This window comes from Beta vulgaris, chromosome 1 (assembly GCF_026745355.1).
Source record: "Beta vulgaris subsp. vulgaris cultivar EL10 chromosome 1, EL10.2, whole genome shotgun sequence".
Taxonomy (NCBI): Eukaryota; Viridiplantae; Streptophyta; class Magnoliopsida; order Caryophyllales; family Amaranthaceae; genus Beta; species Beta vulgaris.
The window spans coordinates 24055309-24067579 of NC_079202.1; positions in this window are offsets into that span (position 1 = coordinate 24055309).

Genomic DNA, 12271 nt, shown 5'->3' on the forward strand with positions numbered 1-12271 from the left:
GCCAAATCCTCCTCACAATGTGGACCAGATATCATCAAAGGCATATGGGCTGGACTCGTCCCTCATCGAGTTGAAATATTTGTATGGGCTGCTTTGCTTGGGAAAAAATACTCCAAATTTAAGCTTGCCAAACTTGGTATTATTCATCTAGATGAGTCCTTATGTGTGCTATGTAATTGCACTCCCGAAGACTGAGATCACCTATTCCTCCACTGTCTATACTCCTCCGTCATCTGGTCTTGGTGGCTTTACCTTTGGGAAATCAGTTGGGTGCACCCTCGTGTAATACTCCGTATTTTGGGAAGTAATTCGTAATAATTGAGAAATACCAAGAAAATAATAAAATGGTATTTTAGTATTATTTAGAGAATAATAAGAATATAATAATATTAATACGAGTCGGTCGTGTTAATTTCGGATTTATAAAGGGTAAACCAAGTTCACCCGATATAAGGTTACCACTTTTAGAAGGGTATAAAAAGGGAAATTAAGAGGAGAAATCTGAGAAACCCTAAATTTCTTCCTCTCCTCCCTCAGCCGTCACTCTACCTTTCTTCTCTCTCCTCTCTCTCGCTGCTCTTCCTTCCTCTCTCGCTGCTCCTTCTCTCTCTCTCTCGCTGTTCTTCCTCCCTCAGCTTCTCTCCATCCCTCTCTCGTCGCCTCCCCTAAACGCTTCACCTTCGACGGATCGAGGGTGCATGGCGAGTGCGAGGTTGTGACGGGTGACGCTGCTGTGGGTGCGGAGTAACGAGCGCGCGAGCAGAGGTGGTTGCGAGCAAGGGTTTGTGCTCGAGCGTGGTTGTGCGAGGCTTGCTGCTACTCCTGTGCAAATCATGTCGAGTGCTGCGCGAGGCTCGCTGCTGCTGCTGTGCGAGGCTCGTGCGCGAGACGAGCAGGTGCTGGGCTGTGCGAGATGAGCTTGTGCGATATTGTGAGAAGTCGAGCGTCGAGTGTTGCCCGAGGCTCGCATGCGTGACGCGGGCGACAGACGCGAGAGTGGTGCGCGAGCGTGGGGTTGTGTGCCGTTGCCGGAGGTTGGTCGCCGGAGTTTGGTTGCCGACGAGCTTAACGGTATAAAACATTTTTATTATTGAATTATTATATTAAGTTTAATTATAATTTATGTTTTCATAATTATGTTAAATTATAATTAGTTAATTAATAATTCAAGTTAATGAGTTATTTTATTATTCTGACTAAATTGCGAATCTGACTTTTGGACATAATACTGGATTGGACCTAAGACTTTTGGACATAAGATTTTGGACATAAAACATGGTTGGACTTATAATTTAATTGGTTTGGTAAAGATAGTGGACTAATGACACTAACTAATATTAGTTGTCACTACTTTGACTCCTAAAAGACGTTAAACTCTTTATAATAGAAAAGTAACGAAAATTCATAAACAAGGGGTTTAGTTATCGTTTACTTCGAATTATTAAACCGTATAGTCTTAGTTACGTAGTAGTTGTTAATATTACCAACGACGTAGCACTAAAGCTTTTATTTAACGGTTTAGGTCCCAATTTCATAAGCGGAACGTTCGATTAAGACAGCGAAAATTCTCCGTTACAAGGTACGTACGCGTACCAGTTTAATCCCAAGTATTAGTATCATGATTAGGTTGCAATCTATGTTATTGGAACCTAGAAGCATGATAGGGAAGTTTGATTGATTGAGATTGTCTGGTTAGACATTTGTAATTGAAATCGATATGTTGCATTGGAATGCGTAATTCTATCGTAGTATAAAGAGCATTTTAATCTATCCATAGTGTAACAAGGTTTACAAGAGATATGATTGAGCATTTAACTAGAGACAGGTAAATGATTCTATGTATCCATAGTGTAACAAGGTGTTACAAGAGATACGATTTGAGCATTGTAACTAAGAGAACAGGTAAATGACTTATGTGGTTATGAAATGAATGGTTAATATTAAAATGAATTATGGCAATATCTTGTAGCTGGACTCCCTACAAGTGATGAACAATGGGGGGAGTGTGGGACTTGTCCTACGCTCCTACGCAGGCCTACTGTGACGACAGTAGTGTCCTTATATTTTTGACACTCAAGTAGGCGGAAGGTTCCGTTCGATCTTGGGGGTATGCATACTAAGGTGATGGGTGTGAGACGGAACAAAACCGTATTTGCATTTCATCTAAAGACCTAGTGTCTGTTAAGGATTCAGTAGCCCGTATGATTCTAGTAAGATGACGGTGCCCGTTCGATGCCAATAAAGATTAAAGATTAAAGGTTAAAGGATGTAACATAATGTAGCATCATGCTTAAGATTGTTCATGTGTGCATCATTTATGCTTATATGTATTCAATGGTTCATTACGTACTCAGCATAGCTGATTGTGTGTTATTATGTGTTTGATGAACTGCGATGAACCATTGATGCTACAATGGGGAGCAGACTAGGTGTGCTGGTGCTGCTGCATATATCTGAGCATACGGGGACTAGGCTTTGGTATTTACATTTAAAGCATTTTGAAATAAGTATTATTGGTTTTTCTAAGACTTATATAAAGGTTTGTGGTTTGAATGAAAGGGGTCATTGATGATTCCCGAGTTGTATTTATATTTTAATTCCGCTGCATTTTAGTTTTCAAGACAATGTTTTAAGTTATCGTTAACTATTATATGCCTTGCGTTCCATCGCGGCGGTAACGCCCCGAGTCGACGCGACGTAGCAGTGGTAGACGCGTTGGATTTTGGGGGTGTTACAAAACTGGTATCAGAGCTTGAGGCTCTGAATTTCAAAGACGTTTTAAAAACGATTTCAAAATGGGTAGTATGGGATAGGAGCATATAGAACATATTATGTTATGTGCATTAAGTCATAGGAATGATTCAAATGTGATTTCGTTTCGTGTCTTGAACTCGAATGTGTTGTTTGATTGTTCAATTGAAGTTGCAAAAGATTCTTGAAATATTCAAAAATGAATAGATTAAGAGGATGTACAAGGATGTTTCAAAAATGGTGTTGAACTAAAACCTTACTTTGTGACAAAACTATTTACTTGATTGAAACTGTCGTTTTATCTCTTAAATACCTATACATATATAACATGTTTCAAAACCTTTAATGATACTTTATGATATTCCTTGTTATGGTTGTGACGTCTCATGTGAGATGTTTGTGTTGCAAGTCAATAAAGACTTAATATTTGTTCGTGACAACTGCTTGCTATATGTGCAATGTGTATTGGTTAAGAAAGTACAGGATGATGTGTGTGTCACTGAGATAGCTATTATGTTATTTTCAGCGTAGAATGGTTCGGGGGGAGGCACGCCTGAAACCTCTCTGAATATCGAGCAATCGATACGTGACTTGGTGCAAATCACTGCCAACCTAGCCCAAGGTCACAATCGTGAAGGGGATTTATCTGAAAAGGTTGCCCGTAGGAACCCACCAATACTGAATGGGAAAGGGGGACCTGAAGAATTAGAGAACTGGGTTGGGGAATTCGATAAACTTTTCTTCACCCTATCCTGCCCTGATGAGAAAACTGTGCCCTTAGCGAGCTACTACCTTCAGGGAGATGCTCATTTCTGGTGGACCCAAGCTAAGGACAACCTCCTGAGTCAGCCTGGTTTTGGGTGGGAAACTTTCAAAAAGGCCTTAAGGGACAAATATTACCCTCCATACCTTAAGAAGCAGAAAGCCCAGGAATTTATGATGTTGGAACAAGGGACTCTGTCTGTTGAGGAGTACTACCGGAAATTCATCGAGCTGATGAGATTTCCCCGGAAATAGCACCTACTGAGGAATCTAAAGCCTCACGTTTCGAACTAGGACTTACCCTTGACCTGCAAGGAAGACTGGGGGGAGATACATTCACCTCTTTAGATCATGTGTTTGGCAAAGCTGCTCATCTTTATGCCATCAGGAAGAGAGAGGAAGGGGGTAAGCAGGGTGAGAAACGAAAGGATAATCCAAACCCTGAGGTCCAGAAGTTTGAGAAGAAGCATAATGGGAACCAAAACCATCAAGACCCTCAAAGGAATTTCGGTAAGGGACCCAATAACAACAACCTAATCCCAACAACAATAACCGCAATAACAACACCAATAATCGCAGACTGAGCGTGTGTATAGGTGTAGAAAGTGCCCTAACAACCATCCTGGTAGAGACTGTGAGGGTAACAAGGTGGAATGTCGAGAATGCGGGAAATTGGGACATAGGGCATATGAGTGCTATCGAAGAACAAACTGAACCCCAATGGCCAAAAGAATGGGAATTATGGGGACAAACCTCGAAATGGAAATGGAAACGGGAATGGAAATGGGGGAAGTGCTTACAATGGGAATTCTAACTACTCCAAGCCTTAACCAACACCAATAATCAGACATCTAATGGGAACAATGCAACCAATTCCCAAGATAAGGGCAAGGGGAAGCTGTATATGATGTCGACTAGAGAAAAGAGGCTCAAAGGATGTTGTCTCGGGTACATTTTCTATCAACTCCACTCCTGTTAAAGTATTGTTTGATTCTGGAGCATCATTGTCATTTATTGCCCATTCAACTGTTAGGACTTTAACATTGATCGAGTCTGAGTCGATTTCTATGCCTATAGTCATTCCGTCTGGGGACTGTTAATTGCTCTAAAAGATTTCTAAAAGTGCCACTGAAAATAGGAGAGGTTTCTTTCCTTCTGACCTGATAGAGTTTAACTTATCAAACCTAGACGTTATTTTGGGGATGTATTGGCTTGGAAAGTACATGGCTAAGATAGACTGTGATGCGCAAAAAGTAGAACTAAGGGATCCTTCGGGAAAAAGAGTGTCATATAGGAGAATACCTCGAGAACCCGGGATCAAGGTGATCAATGCCTTACAACTTAAGAACTAGTAGACAAGGGATGGCCTCTATTTATGTGTTCGGTGAGAAGAATTGAGGATGATCCGTTGAGGCCTGAGGATGTGCCAGTAGTCCGAGAGTTCCAGGATGTTTTTCCTGAAGATATACCTGGTATGCCACCAAGGAGAGATGTAGAGTTCACCGTTGACCTAGTACCTGGGACTGGACCAATTTCGAAAGCCCCATATCGAATGGCTCCAGCAGAAATGAACGAGTTGAAAAACCAGTTGGAGGAACTACTGCGACAAAGGGTATATTAGACCTAGCATGTCACCATGGGGAGCACCGTCTTATTTGTGAAAAAGAAGGATGGTAGTTTGAGGTTGTGTATAGACTATCGGGAGTTGAACAATGTCACTGTGAAAAACAAGTACCCATTGCCTAGGATTGATGACTTGTTCGACCAACTTCAGGGTGCGGGGATGTTCTCCAAAATAGACTTAAGGTCAGGTTACCATCAATTGAGGATTGTTGATCATGATATACCTAAGACTGCTTTCAGGACTAGATATGGCCACTATGAGTTTACGGTAATGCCTTTGGGTTATCTAATGCACCTGCAGTTTTCATGGACCTTATGAATAGGATCTTTCGACCCTACCTCGATAAATTTGTCGTTGTGTTCATAGACGATATACTGATCTATTCTAGGAGCAAGGAGGACCATGAGGGTCATTTGAGAGTCATTTTGCAGACACTTAGGGACAACCAACTATATGCGAAGTTTTCGAAGTGTGAATTTTGGTTGGAAAGAGTGTCATTTTTGGGTCACTTTGTCTCCAAGGAGGGTGTGTCAGTCGATCCTGCAAAGATCAAAGCCGTGAGTGAATGGCCTACTCCAAAGAATGTCACAGACATACGAAGTTTCTTGGGTTTAGCCGGTTACTATAGGAGATTTGTGAAAGACTTCTCCAAAATAGCAAAGCCCATGACCACTTTGATGAAGAAGGATTGTAGGTTTAACTGGAATGAGGACAGTGAGAAAGCCTTTCAAACGCTCAAAGAAAGGTTAACATCAGCCCCTGTCCTAACCTTGCCTAATGGGAATGAGGGATATGATGTGTATAGTGATGCGTCCAAGAATGGGTTGGGTTGTGTTCTTATGCAAAATGGGAAGGTCATAGCTTATGCGTCTCGGCAGTTGAAGCGTATGAAGTCAATTACCCAACACACGACTTAGAATTGGCCGCAATAGTGTTTGCCCTAAAAATCTGGAGACACTACCTTTACGGGGTGACTTGTCGAATCTTCACGATCACAAAAGCTCAAATACATCTTCACCCAGAAAGACCTTAATATGAGACAGCGCAGATGGTTAGAGCTCATCAAGGATATGACTTAGACATCCAGTACCATGAGGGTAAAGCCAACGTCGTTGCTAATGCGTTAAGTCGCAAGTCTAGCCATAGCCTGAATACATTAGTCGTTGCCGACAAACTTTGTGAGGAGTTTTAGACTCCAGATAGAAGTTGTTCATGAAGGGGAGGTAGAAAGATTGCTGAGTGCCCTAACCATCGAGCCCAACTTTCTAGACGAAATAAAAGAGAGTCAACCTGGGGATGTGAAGCTTGAGCGAGTCAAAGCAAAGCTTAAGGAGGGAAAAGCAGAAGGGTTTGCGATCCATGAGGATGGAAGCATAAGATATAAGGGTAGGTGGTGTGTACCACAAAATGTGAAGAATTGAAACAAAAGATAATGGGTGAGGGTCATAACACGACTTATTCCGTCCACCCAGGGGGAGATAAGTTATATAAGGACCTCAAGAAGATGTTCTGGTGGCCTGGGATGAAAAGAGCAGTAGCTGAATTTGTTTCAAAATGTCTAACTGCCAGAAAGTCAAAAGTGAACACAAGAGACCTCAAGGAAAGATTCAACCTTTAGACATTCCGACATGGAAATGGGACTCGATATCCATGGATTTCGTTGTAGCCTTACCTAGGAGTCGGGGAGGCAATAATACCATATGGGTGATAGTAGAAAGACTAACCAAAACAGCAAGGTTCATACCTATGAAAGATACGTGGAGTATGGAAGCCTTAGCCAAGGCCTATGTGAAAAATGTCATTCGATTGCATGGAGTACCCACGAGTATAGTATCAGATAGAGATTCGCGATTCCTTTCGAATTTCTGGAAAAAGGTTCAGGAAGCTTTTGGTAGTGAGCTATTGATGAGTACACCTTTCACCCAGCTACAGACGGTCAAACCGAAAGAACTATTCAGACCTTAGAGGACATGTTCGAGCATGTGCCTTAGAATACCAGGGATCATGGGAAGACCATTTGGACCTCATAGAATTCTCATACAACAACAGCTACCATGCTAGTATTAAGATGGCACCATTTGAAGCACTATATGGGAGAAAGTGTCGTAGCCCTTTGTGTTGGAACGACATTAGTGAGACTGTGGTGTTAGGACCTGAGATGATTCAGGAGACAGTGGATCAGGTGCGATTCATTCAAGAAAAGATTAAGGCTGCACAGGACAGGCAGAAATCCTATGCGGATCAGAAGCGAAGGGATGAGAATTACGAAGTCGGGGAAAAAGTATTGCTTAAGGTGTCTCCAATGAAAGGAGTGATGCGATTCGGGAAAAAGGGGAAGCTAAGCCCTAAATTCATAGGACCATATGAGATTCTGGCGAGAGTAGGCAAAGTCGCTTATCGCCTAGATTTGCCCAATAACTTAGAAAGGGTCCATAATGTGTTTCACGTATCCCAACTCCGGAGATACGTACCTGATGAGTCACATGTACTTGAACCGGAAAATGTCGAAATAGACGAAACCTTATCCTATGAGGAGAAACCTGTCCAATCCTAGACCGCAAGTGCGTAGTACGAGGAATAAGGACATCAGAATTGTCAAAGTGTTGTGGAGAAATCAAAATACTAAGAAGCCACCTGGGAAGCCGAAGATGCAATGCGTCTGAAGTACCCTGAGCTTTTTCAAGAGGTACGTGAGTTACGGGGACGTAACTTTTCTTTTAAGGGGGGAAGAATGCGATAGAATTTCGCGCTTTCACCCTAAAGTATGTTAATTATGATAGTTATTTGTAGTTATTGCTGATCTGTTGTGCGAACGTTAGAAAACGCTTATGAAATTTTGGGACTTAGAAGTGCAAAAGATCGTCGTTAAGACTGGCTACCTCCAAGTTTCGGGACGAAACTTCTTTTAAGGGGGAAAGCCTGTAATACTCCGTATTTTGGAATTAATTCGTAATAATTAAGAAAATACAAGAAAATAATAAAAGGTATTTTAGTATTATTTACAGAATAATAAGAATATAATAATATTAATACGAGTCGGTTGTGTTAATTTCGGATTTATAAAGGGTAAACCGAGTTCACCCGATCTAAGGTTACCACTTTTAGAAGGGTATAAAAAGGGAAATTAAGAGGAGAAATATCAGAAACCCTAAATTTCTTCCTCTCCTCCCTCAGCCGTAACTCTACCTTTCTTCTCTCTCCTCTCTCTCGCTGCTCTTCCTTCCTCTCTCGCTGTTCCTTCTCTCTCTCTCTCGTTGTTCTTTCTCCCTCAGCTTCTCTCCCTCCCTCTCTCTCGTCGCCTCCCCTAAACGCTTCACCTTCGACGGATCGAGGGTGTGTGGCGAGTGCGAGGTTGTGACGGGTGACGCTGCTGTGGGTGCGGAGTGACGAGCGCGCGAGCGGAGGTGGTTGCGAGCAAGGGTTTGTGCTCGAGCGTGGTTGTGCGAGGCTTGCTGCTACTGCTGTGCGAATCGTGTCGAGTGCTGCTGTAACAGCCCGCTCTTCCGAGCTGCTAACTAAACACACTTAAGATCCATAAACTAGAATCCAAATCTTGATTAATAAAATCGCAGCGGAAAAACAACCTTAATTACACCAATATCTCGAGTAAATTCCTAAATATTATACAACGAAATATCATAACTATTCTCCAATCAACTAACTAGATACAAACTGAATCCTTAATCTAGAACGACATCATAATCTTGCTTCACTTCAATTCTCGAGCTCTTGATACCAAACCTGCAAAATCAGGGAGAAAATACAAAACAAACACAATTCCAAAATGAGTGGAAAACTCGTAACCTTTACTTCAGCCCGTTCTAAACATATTATTTTCTCAAATCATTTTCAATTTGTTACAACGCTGGCATAGCTCATTCTCTTAAACAATCAGTGGCAAGTACAAGCTTTGGACAAAAGACAAACACTGCCTCCAAGATTCGTTATGGAGCCCAGCAATAATACTACCCCCAAGGTTCGTTATGGAGCGTAGCCGACCGTATCAAGTCAAAAAGAGTAACCATCCTCCACCCATACCTTGCCCACTTTCTATTTTCAGTTCATAAACTAAGCCAGCAAAACAGTTGCGTATTCATATTCAATCAATGACACTCATCATCACATTCATATCTATGGCCATAGTACGAAGTTATTTAACAAAAACAGAATAGAAATCCACACACACATGGGCATGAGTAAATTATTTTACTGAACATAAAAGTTACCTCATACGCGATCCAGATGCGAACAATACAACCTTCTTCATTAATCTTCGTCTCCAAATGAGACTCAAACTCCATAATCATCCTCCATAATAACCTCACAACGATAATAATAATCAGTAGGATCCTCACTAAATAAGAACTAATTTAAACTAAATCTCCCAAATAGAAACTAACTAATTCTATATAACTTCTAAACTTATCTTCAAATATAACGATTCCAACTACAACAACAACAATAGCAACAACGAACCACCTAAAAATAAAGCAACATCAACCCAACATCCATAACAACACCGAACAACAACAAACCAGCAACAATTCGACAGCCCATTAACTATAAACCACCACCACAGAACAACCCAACTACACCACCAAAACAGAGCAGCAACAACAAATAACAACAACTTGGGCATAATTTACAAATTAGAAAATCAGAAACAAGAGGAGGAGGTAATATTATACCTCTGCTCTGTGGAGCAGGGACAAACAAGGGAGCAGAGAGCTCCGGCAGTTCGCGGTGGTTCATGGTGCGACGCAAAGCAGCACCGAACACGAACAACAACAACAACAACAACAGAAGAACAATATCACAAACAACCACCACCACAACAGCTCACAAGTCCTCTCAATTAGACTATACTCTATAATTAAACTTCTAATCATAATCTAATTTATAAAACAATTAGAAACAAAAGTAAACCAATTAAACATTTGCTAACACCAACTAGAAATCAGATATCAGATATAGAAACAAGTAGGAATTTTATACCTCTGCCATCCAAAAAGCAGCCCAAAAAAAAAACAGAGGAACATCGGGGTTTCGAGTCTTCGATGGTGACTCAGCACCAGCGAGAAGAGGAAGACGAGAACAGAGCAGCGGCACGACAACCCATCAACACCGCACACACACATCACCAAGAACGCGAACAACAGCATCAACAACGCCAAGGAGGCGACTGCGCGACGGAGTTGAGGAGAAAGCTCCGGCGAGGTGACATATCAACGACAGCAGCACCGGCGAGAAGAGGAGAACGAAGTTGCGGTGCGAGTAGAGGAAAACGAGAACAGAGTAGCAGCGACGACAGGGCTGCGGTGATTCGACGCGGCTCCGGCGAGGCAGAAGAGTCGTGCGGCGACGGCGAACGAGAAAGAGGAGGTCAGTTCGCTGGGGTTTTACTGGGGTTGGGGTTCTCTGGGTTTCACGCGGATAGAAGGTATAAGAAACAAAATGAGGTTTGGGGTTTTATTTCACTAAACCGACAAAATAATAAGGGGGGGTGGTGTTTTGGTTTCATTAACGGATAAACATAACAAAAGGGCTGGGTGGTTCGAGAAGGAAACCAACCTTGATTTTCCAATTTGCGAAATACCGCTCAACTAAATGCACAAAAAATTCAAAATATAAAATAATATCGATAATAATAACCAAATAAAATTAAACATATGAATATATTACAAACACGACAATATAATTCAACTCCAGCTCAAATAAAATAAGATTTTCGGAATATAATTAGCTTATAATTATAGTTACCTTTTAAATAAAAGTTCTTAAAAACAGGGCTATTACATACTACCACCTTATTTAAAGTTTCGTCCTCGAAACTTGAAAATAAAACCAAAATCTCAAACTCATAAGATATCAGGTATCAAACCTCAATTCTACCATCAGCTTCTGTATCCCACTTCAACTCAATATCATAAATCGAGGAGCAAAGAAAACAAAAGGGGCAAAATTTTCGAATAGGATTCCAATCATCTCATTTGTAGAGATCTCGTTTGAAATTCGTTTACTTAATCAAATCACATTTTTCTCAAAACACATAACACATTAACACACAAACACTATACGTTTACATAAACGAAATCATATAGCACACGCAAAAGCCCAACTTACACACTCAACCTTCAACATTCCTAATTTCTGATCACCAATTCTTAACCACTAATAATCCCAAATTGATTTCAAACTATCCCAAAGATCTTTTACCCTCGCTAGGTAGCCAACTAGGCATACGGTCGCAATGTTGCTCTGATACCATTTGTAACAGCCCGCTCTTCCGAGCTGCTAACTAAACACACTTAAGATCCATAAACTAGAATCCAAATCTTGATTAATAAAATCGCAGCGGAAAAACAACCTTAATTACACCAATATCTCGAGTAAATTCCTAAATATTATACAACGAAATATCATAACTATTCTCCAATCAACTAACTAGATACAAACTGAATCCTTAATCTAGAACGACATCATAATCTTGCTTCACTTCAATTCTCGAGCTCTTGATACCAAACCTGCAAAATCAGGGAGAAAATACAAAACAAACACAATTCCAAAATGAGTGGAAAACTCGTAACCTTTACTTCAGCCCGTTCTAAACATATTATTTTCTCAAATCATTTTCAATTTGTTACAACGCTGGCATAGCTCATTCTCTTAAACAATCAGTGGCAAGTACAGCTTTGGACAAAAGACAAACACTGCCAAGATTCGTTATGGAGCCCAGCAATAATACTACCCCAAGGTTCGTTATGGAGCGTAGCCGACCGTATCAAGTCAAAAAGAGTAACCATCCTCCACCCATACCTTGCCCACTTTCTATTTTCAGTTCATAAACTAAGCCAGCAAAACAGTTGCGTATTCATATTCAATCAATGACACCATCATCACATTCATATCTATGGCCATAGTACGAAGTTATTTAACAAAAACAGAATAGAAATCCACACACACATGGGCATGAGTAAATTATTTTACTGAACATAAAAGTTACCTCATACGCGATCCAGATGCGAACATACAACCTTCTTCATTAATCTTCGTCTCCAAATGAGACTCAAACTCCATAATCATCCTCCATAATAACCTCACAACGATAATAATAATCAGTAGGATCCTCACTAA